Here is a 13,571-nt window from a genome sequence, read left to right as displayed (position 1 = left end):
GTGTTTCTAACATATTGAGTTCAAAGAAGTATTTCAGTACAATTTGTTTCTTTTTTCTTTTCAATCTTATTTCTGTTGTTCAATGCTGGTCTAGGTCAATGTTTTTGTTGTCTGCCAGTTTCTGCTAGAAAATTTTCCAACTCAAATATATATAAAGGGAAAATAAAGTTTTAGAAGGATTTAGAAGCAGCCCTAGTTCTCGAGGAAGCTACTTAAGCCTGACTGGTTTACTGTTGGCCATCGGGTGGCCGTTGCTGTTGTGGAATTGAGCACAACCTTTGCACACAGTGACTGCCTTTCGTTAAAGGGAGTCTTCCAGAGGAGTGGCCCCAACTGGGCTGGAAACAGATGAGCTGGAGTGGATTGGACTCATGGTGAAAGTGTCCAGGCACCCCGTTGGCACTTGAATGACAGGTTGTGACAGGGGACAGTGCTCGGATGAAGCATCACTTGGGACTGTGGTCCAGTCATGCATGGGGACTCTCAGACTCTTGGTCCAGCAGGCAGAAACGTGTGTGAGTGAAGTGCTCCTTCAGGGTGGAGATTGGAACTCCTGGTTCTCCCAAATGACTCGAGGCAGCAGCTGGGGAGCCAGAGAGCCAGTGTCTTCCTCTGTGTGTGGGTTTTGTCACCCCAGATGGTCACACTTCGGGCTCGCCACCTCCCTTTTTGCAACCACCTTGTCACAGCTGAGGCAGTTCTTCAAAGCACTTCCTACAGGCGGAGTTTGCCTGAGAGTATTTACGGAACGGGGGAGGTGCGTGCCAGTGGAACTTTGGGTTTGCTCCTGTGTTTAAAATGGGTTTTCATCGACTTGATTGCCTGGCCATGGGAAGCAGCGTTAAGGATCTGTGGGTGGCTAATTGCTTCAGCTTAATTAGAACTTGAGGTGCTTTTTCGCATCTCAGGAAAGGATTTATGATCCTTGTTCTTCTAGAACTGTTTCTCAGCCATCAGTGCACCTGTTTCCCAGGTGGGACGTGCAGCATCTTCCTGAACTCTGGGACTCCCAGTCAAAGACCAGAGGTGCTATGCTCAGGACACAGTCTCCTTCTCTCGGGCAGGTGGTATAGGGAGTTAGGACACTTTGGCCACAGGGACACCTACATTGTATCCATTACAGTGGATTTGCTGAGAGAGATCAGCTAGAAGATGGACACCATTTCATGGACTCTCCAAAGCCTTTCAAATACAAGAAATTTTCCCTGAAGCTTCTTACCTGGAGAAAGAGAACTGTTCTGATGGCAAATAATGAGGATGAGCCATTTTTTCCTCTAAAGCTGTTCTATGGAGGGCATCATTTCCTGGGTGTACTCCCCAGGGAAAATCTTCGTTATTACTGCCTCTTTTCTCTTCCACCTTCTCTGAGTCCCTTGATGTTTCCATTTAGTTAAAACACACACACACATACACACACACTCAAGTATAATAGATGGGTGGCCTCCTGGGGTTACACAGCCTAGTGGGATACTTAGTTAAACAAGTCTATTAACAGTTTCCTAAACACCTTTTATTTGCCAGCCACCGCTTGCACCAACTTTATACGTTATAATAACATTTGATGTTCAAGGTTATTATTTCTGCTTTATAAGATAGTGCAGACTGAAGTTAATTCCATCTCCCAAAGAATGCAAGGCTGGTGGACAGGCGAGACGGGGGTGCACCTGCAGACCTCTGTCCTGCGATACTGGGAACTGATGGCACAGACTCTGGTGGTCTCTGCACATCACACACCAGCACGTTGAAAATTCCGTGAACTTCAGCTTGCCAGGATTTCTGCAGTGGAAACTTCTGTGCTTGTTTGTTGTTTCTGTCGTTTTAATTTAAGAAGGTTACAGTGCCGACTCGGGGGACCAGGTGCTTAGGAAACCAACCATTTTTCAGAACCTGTCACTTCTGGTTACAGCTGTTCCACTTCCTGCGTGACACACGTTGACAAATTCTTGTGCTAACAAGGAAGGCACTGCGCTCTGTGTAACCGGGTTGTGATTAGCCTTGTGAACTCACCTCGTGAGCATCCTTTGTTCAGGACGAGTGCTGATGGCTTACTGGGTGGACGGGGTCCTCTTTTATCTTGTTTTGCTCGGTGAATCCATCCGCACAATTCCCTCCTTCCTGAGGGCTCGTGGGATTGGACTGCCGTCAGGAGTGGGATCTCTGGTCATGGGGAGTGTTGACCATAGCTGCCTCCCTCCCGGATCACCCTGGCACTCGAGCCTGGCATTCCTTAAGCGGGACAGAGACACACCAAGCCGGTGGGGACTTGCTGGTTGTGTTAGGATTTTTTCCTCTCGGCATTGGATTTTACGCGGCTCCTTAACACTCTTCCTTGCCTATTCGGTTGCAGTGTGTTAGCTGTAGCATAGATCACCCAGGCTTTCTGCTCACTGTCTCGACTCTGAATTTCTCATTATAGCTTGGCTAATTCCCCAGAGGGGAAGCAGGAAAACGAAACCTTTCCCAGCGCTCACCTTTCTCTGTGCTGATGAAGAATTGCATCAGGAAGAAACGAAAACTGTCGGCCGAAATGAGTTTTGTGGTTAGCTGTGGCTTTGGGTGATCTACGATATCTGTGGCTACCTGCTTTTGTATCTACCTTGTGTTCTGGGGTCTTGGCCTGGACTGGACCAAGCCAGCCCCTGCCCTGCTCTCCCTGCCCTCCTCTGTGAGAGCCCCCTGCTAGCACTCACTTCAAGGTGTAGTGAGGGGACTCACTTTAAAAAAAAAAATTTATTGGGGCCAGCATGGTGGCATAGTAGGCTAAGCCGCCACCTGCATAGCCAGCATCCCATATGGGTGTGCCTGTTCGGTGTCCTGGCTGTTTCTCTTCCCATCCAGCTCTCTGTTATGGCCTGGGAAAGCAGTAGAAGATGGCCCAGGTCCTTGGGCCCCTGTACCTGTGTTGGAGACCCAGAGGAAGCTCCTGGCTCCTGGCTTTGGATGGGCACAGTTCCGGCCGTTGTGACCATCTGGGGAGTAAACCAGCTTTGGAAGACCTCTCTTTCTATTTCTCCCTCTATCTGTAACCCTACCTTTCAAATAAATAAACCTTTTAAAAAATGTATTTATTTGAAATGCAGGTCAACAGAGAAAGAAAGGGAGAGAGAAATCTTCTACCTACTGCTTTATGCCCCAATGACTGCAATAACCCAGGTGGAGCCAGGCCCAAGCCAGGAGGCAGGAACTTTATCTGCTGCCTTCCCAGGTGCATCAGCAGGGAGCAGGATGGGAAGTGGAGCAGCCAGGACTTGCTACACCGACGTCCCATATGAACGTCGTAGCTTGACCTGCCACACCTTAACCTGTCACACCACAACGCCAGGACTCGCTTCTTTTGGCATGTGTTTTTGGTGCTGGGAGAAGCACAAGGCCACAGCAGCTCTCTGTGGCATTTGAGAGCAGAGGTCTGCCACCCAACCGGAGCAGACCCAGGGGCTCCCGTGAGGCTGGATGCTGAGGAGTTGGGGGCCTCTGCCATAGTTGGTGCTCCCGGCGAGTCTGGAGAGAAGGACAGCCACAGGCCCATTGGGCCACCAGCTGGTGACAAAAGCCCCAAGAGAGGGTGTCTCGCCCTGTGGTTGAACCTTGTCCTGGCCTCTGATGGGGGAAGAGTCCCTGTACCGGGGCTGGGGACACACCCTGCTGTTGGGGTGCTCTCCCCGGAATGCGCTGGCACAGAGACAGCGCCCATTCTCTAAATCAGGGCTGCACTTTGCTCTTCTCTGTTCGTAATGTCATTGCTGTCATCCTGTCACTGTTAAAGTAAGCCGCGTTCAATCCTTTTTCGTCTGGTAATGGCAGGGGGTCCAGACGTGGGACTCATGTTCCAGACTCTCCACCCCCAAGCCTCTCACGTGGCCTCCTAGCTTGGCACAGCACGCCTCAGTACCTCACTCTGGGAATTCGTTTCTTTCTCCATGTCTTCTGCATCGGCTCCTTGAAACTCCAGCTGAATGCCAACGCCAAAAGGACCTGTGGCACCTCCTGAGTCTGCAGGGCCCCGCCTTCTAGTTCTGCTGGGGCAGAGCCCATTCTGCTTGATGCTTCTGCCTGGCAGCTCCCAGACGGCAGCTGGATCCACGCCTCATTGACTCCTTGTATCACCTGCCCACCTAGGGGGACAGGGCAGTGTTCATCTGTACCCCTGGACACATGACCCCACTACCTAACCCTCCTGCTGCCTAGCAGTGTGCTGTGGCCTCCTTTCAGATTGGATTGTACTTGCAATCAAATAAGGGCTCCCCTATACAGGACTTCAGTCCAACAACTCTCACTTCTGTCTAACCTCTTTGCATCTGAACCAATATCCCCCCCCCCCCCCAATGATGTGGGTCACAACTCCCAGGGGGCTGTGGAAATGCCCTGAGAAGACTTCAAACACGTCATGGACCTCAGTCAATACTGACTTGCCGAATCTGAACAATCTCAAAGGCCCTGGAGTTTTGGAAGGCGTCTTTGGCACTGCTGACAAAGCTTCTTTATTGGAGGATCTGGATTCTGTTGCTGGATAGAGACCCAAAATACGTTTCCCAAAAGTTTAGGCTAGATCTGGCTACTCTGCAGTCATCAGCCAGCCAAGCTTCTCTACTGTAGTCAACACTTGACTTCCATAGTGGGATCCAACAAGCCTTTTCCCGCCTCGGCCTTATGTTCTTTCCCAGCAAGTGGAAGGAAGAGGAAGAGGGGAGGCTGGCCACACTCCTTCCCTTTGAGAACAAATCTGCAAAGCTGTCTATATTGTTTGTGTTCACATCACATTAGTTGGTGCTTGAAAACCAGGCCACACTTAGCGAGGGAGGCTGAGAAACTGTTTTTATTTTGGATAGTCGTGCCCAGGCAGGTGCACAACAGATGGCATAGTGGCGGTAATGCTTGTGACAGGGAGAGGTCACAGGGTCAAAGCAGGACACCAAAAAGCGGTGAAGGGTCAGCCTTGCTCTTTTTGTAACAACTTGCCCTTGGGGAACTAATTGAGTCCCATGGAAGCTACATTAATCCCTTCCAAGAGCAGTACCTTCAAGGACCTAATCATATCCCACCAGGTCTCCAGTTCTTAAAGGCTGGACCACCTCTTAGCATTACACGCCAGAGACCAAGCTGCCAACACAGAAACTCTTGAGTGACACATTTGAACCGTAGGAAGAGGGGAGAGGCTGTCCCGACAATCTCATTTGGTGGAGGTGAAACAAAATGAGATAGTGATCTTTGATATCTCTTTGGAAAAGTTGGAAATTTTACATTGTCATGATTTTATTGTTTAACAACAGTGATTGATTCTATTTCCAGTTAATATTTTCTTTCCTGTTCTTAGAAAAAAAGAAAATACTAATGGCTGCTTCCTTCTCAGGAGCATGGGAATGCTGTTTAATTACATTTTTGGTTTATATTTGTTTTGGGAAATGGGGCAGTGTTCAGAACACTCTGGGAGAAAAAAGCCATTTCTCATTCATTCTTAGAATTCTTTTCTAGCCAGAAAATCGGCTTGTTTTTCTTTTGAACCTGATTTTTGTTTTTTATTACAGTTCTGCCTGCCATTGTGCATTGCAGTGGGGTGTCCCACTTCTGACCCAACCTGAGGCTACTTGCTGACTCCCACATCCCTCTCCTCTGCTCTGGTTACTCCCGCTCTGTTCTCAGCACGTGGTTTCAGCGTGCTGTGAGGGCTGAGGGGCTGTGTTTGGGGCTTACTCACTTGTCCGTCCTTTATACTGCTTTTGGAATATTGTTAGGACTTCAGTCTGTCTCACGGGCTGGGTATTTTGTCCAGCTCCGGTGAGTCTCTAAGCTTCCAGAAGGCTCAGCCTATGGGTCTGCCTGCTCTGACTCGTTGCCTTTGTGCTTGGGCACATGTGGCTGGCATGTGAGAAAGCAAGACGCCTTTGGAGCTGGTCGCTAGTGGCTTCCAGGCCCACTTCTAGCCTTGACAAATGCTTCGAACTTTGGCAGCTTGCCCATGTGAAAGTGGAGGGACCATTTATGAGTGCGAAAGCAAAAGTACCTAGCCCAGCAGAGTGCTCCTAAGTGGGGAATTCAAACAGTGATGGCTGTGGCCGTCTCTCTCTGCTCCCTTCCCTCTTGTTGAGCAGCAAGCTGCTGTTTCTTAACCTTGTGCTGGTCCTTTGGATGTACTATTTTTTTAATTAAAAGATTTATATATTTGAAAGGCAGAGTTTAGAAAGAGATAAGGAGAAGGAGATGGAGATAAAAGTGAGAGATTTTCTATCTGCTGATTCACTCCCCAAATGGGCATAACAGCTGGAGTTGGTCCACTCCAAAGCCAGAAGCCAAGAGCTTCATCCAGGTCTCCTACATGTGTGCAGGGGCCCAAGAATTTGGGCCATCTTTTGCTGCTTTTCCAGGCTATTAGCAGGGAGCTGGATGAAAAGTGGAACAGCTGGGGCCAGCGCCGCGGCTCACTAGGCTAATCCTCCGCCTGCGGCGCCGGCACCCCGGGTTCTAGTCCCGGTTGGGGCGCCAGATTCTGTCCCGGTTGCTCCTCTTCCAGTCCAGCTCTCTGCTGTGGCCCAGGAAGGCAGTGGAGGATGGCCCAAGTGTCTGGGCCCTGCACCCGCATGGGAGACCAGGAGGAAGCACTTGGCTCCTGGCTTCGGATCGGCACAGTGCACTGGCTGTAGCGGCCATTTGGGGGGTGAACCATCGGAAGGAAGACCTTTGTCTCTCTCTCTCTCTCACTGTCAAAAAAAAAAAAAAAAAAAAAGTGGAACAGCTGGGTCTCAAACAGGTGCCCCTATGGATCCCTATGGGATGCCAGCTTCACAGGCAGCGGCTTTACCTGCTAAGCCCCAATGCCGGCCCCTGGGTATGCTATACTTTAATAAGAGAATTTGTGTTTGAATAAAATGTCAGATGCATTGCAGTGTTTAATATGCAGGTTATTAAGTACAGTACACATGGATGTATTCTTACATTGACGATCCAAAGCTTCATCTAAAAATTGGCTTTGGGCAGGTGTTGTGGCACAGCGGGTTAAGCCATCACTTGGGATGCCACATCCCTTTGAAGTATTTGGGATTGAGTTCTGCCTCAGCTTCTGCTCCAGGTTCCTGTTCATGTGCCTGGGAGGCAGCACATGGTGGGCCAAGTGCTTGAGTTCTTACCACCCACATGGGAGATCCAGATGGAGTTTCTGGCTCTGGACTTCAGCCTGACTCAACCCTGGCTATTGTGGGCATTTTTGAGATTTAACCCATGAATGGGAGGTCTCTATCTCTGCTTTTCAAATCAATAAAACTTAAAAAAAAATTGACATGGGGCCGGCATTGTGGCGCAGTGGGTTAAGCTGCCACCTGCGTGTGGCGCTGTCATCCCAAATGAGTGCTAGTTTGTGCCCTGGCTGTTCTACTTCAAATTCAGCTCCCTGCTAATGCATCTGGGGAAGCAGCAGAAGATAGTCCAAGGATCTGGGCTCATGCCACCCATGTGGAAGAACCAAATGGGCCTCCTGGCTTCTGGCTTCAGCCTGGCCCAGCCCTGGTCTTCGCGGCCATTTAGGGGAGTGAACTAGTGAATGGAAGACCTTTCTCGCACACACTCTATGCCTTTAAAGTAAATACATTTTTTTCCCCAAGAAGAGTTAGCCTGGCTGCAGAGCAGTTATGGGGATGCATTCATTTATCTTTTTAAAGGTTTTATATTTTTGAAAGAATTACACAGAGCGAGGAAAGGCAGAGAGAGAGATATCTTCCATCCGATGGTTCACTTCCCAATTGGCCACAACAGCCAGAGCTGCATCAATCCGAAGCCAGGAGCCAAGAGCTTCTTCTGGGTCTCCCACGTGGGTGCATGGGCCCAAGGACTTGGGCCATCTTCTATTGCTATCCCAGGCCACACCAGAGAGCTGGATTGGAAGAGGAACAGCTGGGTCTCGAACCAGCACCCATATGGGATGCTGGTGCTCCAGGCCAGGGCATTAACCCGTCTCACCTAGGGGGATGCATTTAAATGAGAAGTGATTTCAAGTGTTTGTCCCAGGCATCAAGCCTGACTGGCAAGATTCTTAGGGGCAGGATGTGGTACCGAGAGCAACAGGAAAGCGCCCCATATCTATGCTTTCTTATCCTTGCTTCACAGATAAGAAAACAGGTTCCAAGTCACCAGGAACTTATCCCACATTGCAGTTTAAGAGGTGGCTCACCTGGGTTTGACCCCAGTTTCTCTAATAACAAAGCCTTTTCCTTTGTCTGGTTTCCATTGCCATTATTTTGGGATGTAGCAGGGAAAATGTTCTTTGTGGGGTGTGCATGTGTGTTGGGAGTCAGGGACAGTGGAGAGATGGCCGTGGAGAGACAGAGAGGAAGGGATGACATGCTTGTTAATTTGAATTGCGAGTATGATGGAAGGTTTCTGATGGCTGTGGCCATGGCGGGAGGACATGGTCTTTATTCACAGGTGCACTACAGCACTGGGCAGAGAATTGACAAGGCGATTCAGGTATGAGGAAGCCCTGATGATGTGGTGCCCACTGAGGGAGGGCTGTTGTCTCCAACCTCCTGGGGACCCATATGACCTGCACAGTTACTTACATTCCTAAAAATGCATTTCTCTCTAAATGGGAGTTATCATATGGACATATTGCTGTAATTTTTCATTTCCATGTTGATTCTGTGTCTGTTGTATCCTTTGAAACTCATAATACCGCATGAGCAGATTGTATTCTCAACGTTGTGGACAAGGGAGCTGTGGAGAAGTTTGCCAGAGGTCTCACAGTCTGGGAGAAGTTGAGTTGGTCAGTGGAAGTGGTGAGAAATGGGGCTGGACTCACAGCTGGTGCAGAGCAGGTCTGGGCTCATCGCTGGGGAGCAGCGGGGCTGGGGAGCAGCAGGACTGGGCTCACCGCTGGGGAGCTGTGGGGCTGGGCTCTTAGCTGGGGAGAAGCGGGGCTGAGCTCACTGCTGGTGGGGAGGGGGCCGGGCTCATCCCTCCCGCTCAGCACCATCCCTGCTCTGCAGATCATGGAGACAGCCGCTGGTTCTGGTAGCTGGAGCACATGTCGTGCAAGCCACTGGCGGTGGCAGGGCCCTTTGCAGGATGCCCCCAAGCTTGAGGAGGGTGAAAGTGGGCACGCAGCGGTTCAGGCCTCTGCTCCACTTAGCGCTGAGGCACTTGATGAAGCCAGTGTGCTCCCACTCTGCTGTTTTTTGTCCAGCATTTATCCGGACTCTCGGCGGCCAGTCTGACAGCCAGGACACCTGGAGAGAGAGCACACAGAGAAGGGCAGAACTTTCCTTTCCTTCTTTAAAACTGGTGGGAGGAGGAAAGCCCACCGGGAAAACAGTTTCCAAGATGACACGCGTGAGTGTGGGTCCTGGGATGACAAGTGTTAGACTTGCCCGCCATTCGCCGGAACCTCTGTCAATCAGTGGCTCACTAGGGTGCAGCCGAGTGCCAGGCACTGTGTGAGGACTGAGCACAGGCACCGCACACGGCACACACAGCTCAGCCTTCCCGTTACCTGCAGTGGGGCGGGGGGCCCAGAGGAGCAAGTAAGAAGAGTGTTTCTGGGGAAGGGAGAGCTTGGCAGGGGAACCCAGGCAGCCGGCCAGGGTGTCGAAGATCCGTTAGGGAGTGTGTACCTCGTTTAGGTGGGAAAAGCCAGGGCCACACCCCGAGGGCCTTCTTAAGAGTAGGCACCTTGCTTGTGTTTGTGGCTGTCTCCCCAGCTGGACCTCAAGCTGACTTAGGCCGGGGACTGTGGGAGCCAATTCTGCGCCTGGTCCACGGCAGACTCAGTAAATACTGAACGGCTGGAGGACAGGAGGAAGACAAAGATGACATCCCTCCCTTTCTCAATCCGCTTGAACCTAGACTGGGAAACACATGCAAACTGGAGGAACCACATGAAGCCGGGAACCACCAAGTATGCGTGGAACAGGCTTGTGACTTGTGAAAGGCAACAGTCACTTCTGTAGTGGGGGAGGGGGCTATGTGGTCCGTGCCAGGGGGGAGACTTCCTTAGCCAGGGAATGGTGAGTAGGAGCTGCATCGCTTGCAATAGAGGGTGGGGCAGAGAGGATTAGAGAGGGGGAGTGACTGCACAGAGACTGCAGGCAGAGCAGCGTACACACGTTGGCCTGCAACTCTGCTGACAGCCCCGGGTCATGAGTGTAGGAGCCTGCTCTTCTGGGAGAGGAAACTGTAGCTCTGAGAGGTCGGTCGTCTTCTCTTGGGTCAACTCGCTGGTGAGTGGTGGAGCTGGAGAGTGCAAACCCCAATTTCTGTCTTTCCACCAGTCTGCTGCCACGCACCCACTGGTGGCAGTGGGCATGGACCTCCAACTGGGCCTGGAGCGGACACTGCAGGAGAGCAGCCACCCCCCTCTTCCTGCCAAATAGAAGAAGCAGGTGCTGATCAGAGGGGACTGGGCCCCTGCTCTGTGCCTCTGGGCTTGTGAGACTCAGACCCCTCCCTGCACTAGGCTAGTGCTCGGTGAGCACCTCCAGCCGTCTTTCAGGAGCTGATGGGCAGGGGTTGCAGCCCATTGCAGTAAGGCCGATTGCTGAACTTGGAACGCAATCCTGTAGTCTTCCATCTAGATCACTCACCAGGAAGGTGTTTTTTACTTAGAGGACACTAGAGCCCAGGATAATTGGTCAGCCTGCTTCCATCAAACACTGTCCCCTTGTCCTGGCCAGCCCCCTTTGGAATCCATGCCACCCAGAGAGACTACCTAGGTGACAAGGATGGTTTATGGAGGCCATCGCACTGCCAATGAAACCAGACAGGCTGTATTGGCAGCTGACATTGGGCTAGGAGCAAAGCTTCCGTTGCTGAAATCACAGAGCATAGAAAACCCATGGGATCACAGGCCAGCGTGGGGATGAGTCCTGGCTCCACTACTGTCGGGTGAACAGGCTGCGTAATTCCCGAGGCTGTCTCTTCTGAGAATGGGAGTGATGCAAACAAAGTGGCACCAGTGAAGGCAAGGATACTGCCTCTGTGCAGCCTGGCAGCCAGTCCAGCGCCACGGTGGCCTGTGGTTGGTGTTGATGCCGTTCGTGAACTGCTCTGTGTGGTGGTCTTCAATTTGGTTGGCTCATCTGACCATGGAACCAGGGACTTAGGTAGGTGTTGGATGAGGGTTAAAAGGCAGGAAGGAGGTGCTTTTTGCAAGGATGATAGCAGGAACTAGGACCCATGATGGTTTGTGTAAGAAACACTTGATAAGGGTTTGTGTATGGACCCAAACGTCAGGAGGGAAATCTCCCATTGAGGAATGCAGCGAAAGAAGGAGCCATTGAGGCCAGCTTCATCAATCCTCACCTGACTCTGACTTTGCAGACTCGCGAAGTGTTTCCACTTTCGCTTTTCCCCACTGTGGGCTTCTGTGCATGCGTGAGAGAGAGTAATTTTAGCTCTCATCAGCTAGAGGTCTGGCTCTGAATCATAGCTACGTGGTGATAAAAACCCACCGTGGCTGCAAGAAAGCTTGGCAAGGAGAGAGGTCTTGGTAGGAAGAGCAAAATGAAAGGCAGAAGGCTTTGAAGCAAATCAAATGAGAAAAATCCCCAGTGAGTTCTGTGGCGGGGCTCACCTTGGTCGGAAGGAAGACCTTTAGTCCCTCCTCGGAGGAGGGGGATGGGGAGAGAAGCAGGGCTAGGGCAGGGGTGAGCATCCAAAAATGAGGGTCGGGTCTCCTCCTTGGTTTTGGTCTGAGGAAAGCAGAATGCGCCCACTGAGAAACTCCTGTAAATTCTAAGCAGACCCTCCTAAGCCAGCTGCAACTGTGCACATGAGCAGAGAACAGCAGATGGACTGCAGTCCTGCAGAGAGAACACAAAGGGATGGGGGCTGAAGGCCACGCCAGTACCCGCTGGCCAGCCTTGCAAGCAAGTGGCAGCAAACAAGTGCCGGCCGCAGGTTCTCCCCTGGCTGTCTTTTTGATTCCATCTCTCCTGGGAAGCTCAGGTGTTTAATTACACTGAGCTGTGTACGCAGGTGCTGGCGTTCTTGGCTGGACTCCAGCAGTTTAACAAGGGGAAGGAGGCAGGATTTCTTTTCCTCCCTTCCCTCCTTCCATTCCTCTTCATTTCCCTCCCTCCTTTCTTTGAAAGGCGGAAAGAGACAGATCTTCTATCCTCTGCTTCACTCCCCAGATGCTCACAGCAGCCAGGACTGGGCCTGACCAAAGCCAGGAAGCTGGAATGCAACCTGGGCCTCCCGTGTGTGTGGGGGGGACCCATCCACTGCCGCCTCCTAGGTTGCGCATTAGCAGGAAGCTAGAATTGGAATCAGAGCATGGACTCGGGCCCAGGCACTCCAGTAGTGGGATGCAGGTGTCCCAAGTGCCAAACCAGCCCAGGAGGCAGGATTTCTGAATATACGGTTGAATGTGTGCTAGAAGCCTGCGGCATTTGCTTTCCTCTCTATCCCACCCTTCCACAGATATTTGCCAATCCCCCATTATGTACCAGCCATCGAGGAACGGTGTAAGGGCAGATCGGTAATCAGCCATTCTTTCTCAGGGCTGATGGATCCTGTCTAATGCTCTCTTGGGCACTCCTTAAGCTTTGGGATCGAGAGGAACCTCAAACTCATTCCTAGCTTGTCCTGTGAACCATGTTTCTATCATCTGCTTTTATATTTGGTTTTTGTACCCAACTGTATTTCTTGCCTCCCAGTTTTCCTTGGCTACACCAATTTGGGGCGAGAGACATGGAACAGAGTCCCGGTTCAACAATGGCTTTTTCTGTCACTCACCAACAAGATCCTCAGGACTCAACTTGGGGTTTGAAGAGCATTACTGATGTCACGGGTGACTCGTTCCACGGACTCTGACTTGAGTTTGGGTTGGAAAGCACTGTGTATTGCTGCGCTCTTTCTCCCAGCACCCTGGTAGAATCTCACTTGGTCTCAGTGTTGCTAGACACGGCTTGTTCATGGCAGGCATGTGTACACGGAGAAGCCACGGCCCTACCATGCTTTGCTTCGGCAAGTATTTGGTTTTTGGCCCAGTTCCATGATTCTTGCTAAAATGAGCCCTTGCCCACTGGCTGTAGCTTCTTGGCATTCAAGGAGGGCCCCTGTTCCTGACTTCTTGGAGGCAGTAGCCATCTGTCTCTAGGCATCTCTCTCATCAGAGTGCCTTCTCTGGCCTCTCATAAAGAAATTTCAGCCTTTTTGCCTCCATGTGCTTGGATATAGCTTTAACTAAGATAGACTTTAAAATTGATTTCTGTGCTTGTTTGTCTGATGATCTTGAGCTCCATTCTAAGAGTAGGTTGCCTTTTCACTTGGTAATTTTTTTTGATGCCCAGGAATTTAAAATGTTGAAGAACTCTGCTATCATTTGTTGCTTGTGCTTTTGGTGTTATATTTAAGGAGCTTAATTTTTAATATTCCCTCTTGGTTATTATTTCTGTAGCCTCAAGTCATTTATGAATCTGATCAGCTCGGCATCCATTTGAGGGTTTTCCGGCTCATTTAATCATTTTTTCATGTAGAAGCAGCCCGTGTCTCAGCACCATTGTTCCTCTCCCCTCCCCTCCCAGAGGTGCAGGTGGAGCTTCTGAGGTCTCTTAGCAAGAGAGTCGGACTGAGTGGGAGAGGAAGCA

At 50.9% G+C, this 13,571-nt stretch overlaps 1 protein-coding gene across 2 annotated transcripts in view; it reads left to right on the top strand.

The window, feature by feature from the left end:
* The window catches only part of KCNH1 (potassium voltage-gated channel subfamily H member 1), a 377,968-nt gene that overhangs the window by 161,984 nt on the left and 202,413 nt on the right, over positions 1–13,571 (top strand). The gene's annotated exons all lie outside the window — the stretch shown is intronic.

This window comes from Lepus europaeus, chromosome 14 (genome assembly GCF_033115175.1).
Source record: "Lepus europaeus isolate LE1 chromosome 14, mLepTim1.pri, whole genome shotgun sequence".
NCBI classification, from domain to species: domain Eukaryota; kingdom Metazoa; phylum Chordata; class Mammalia; order Lagomorpha; family Leporidae; genus Lepus; species Lepus europaeus.
This window is presented reverse-complemented; position numbering and strand designations above follow the sequence as displayed.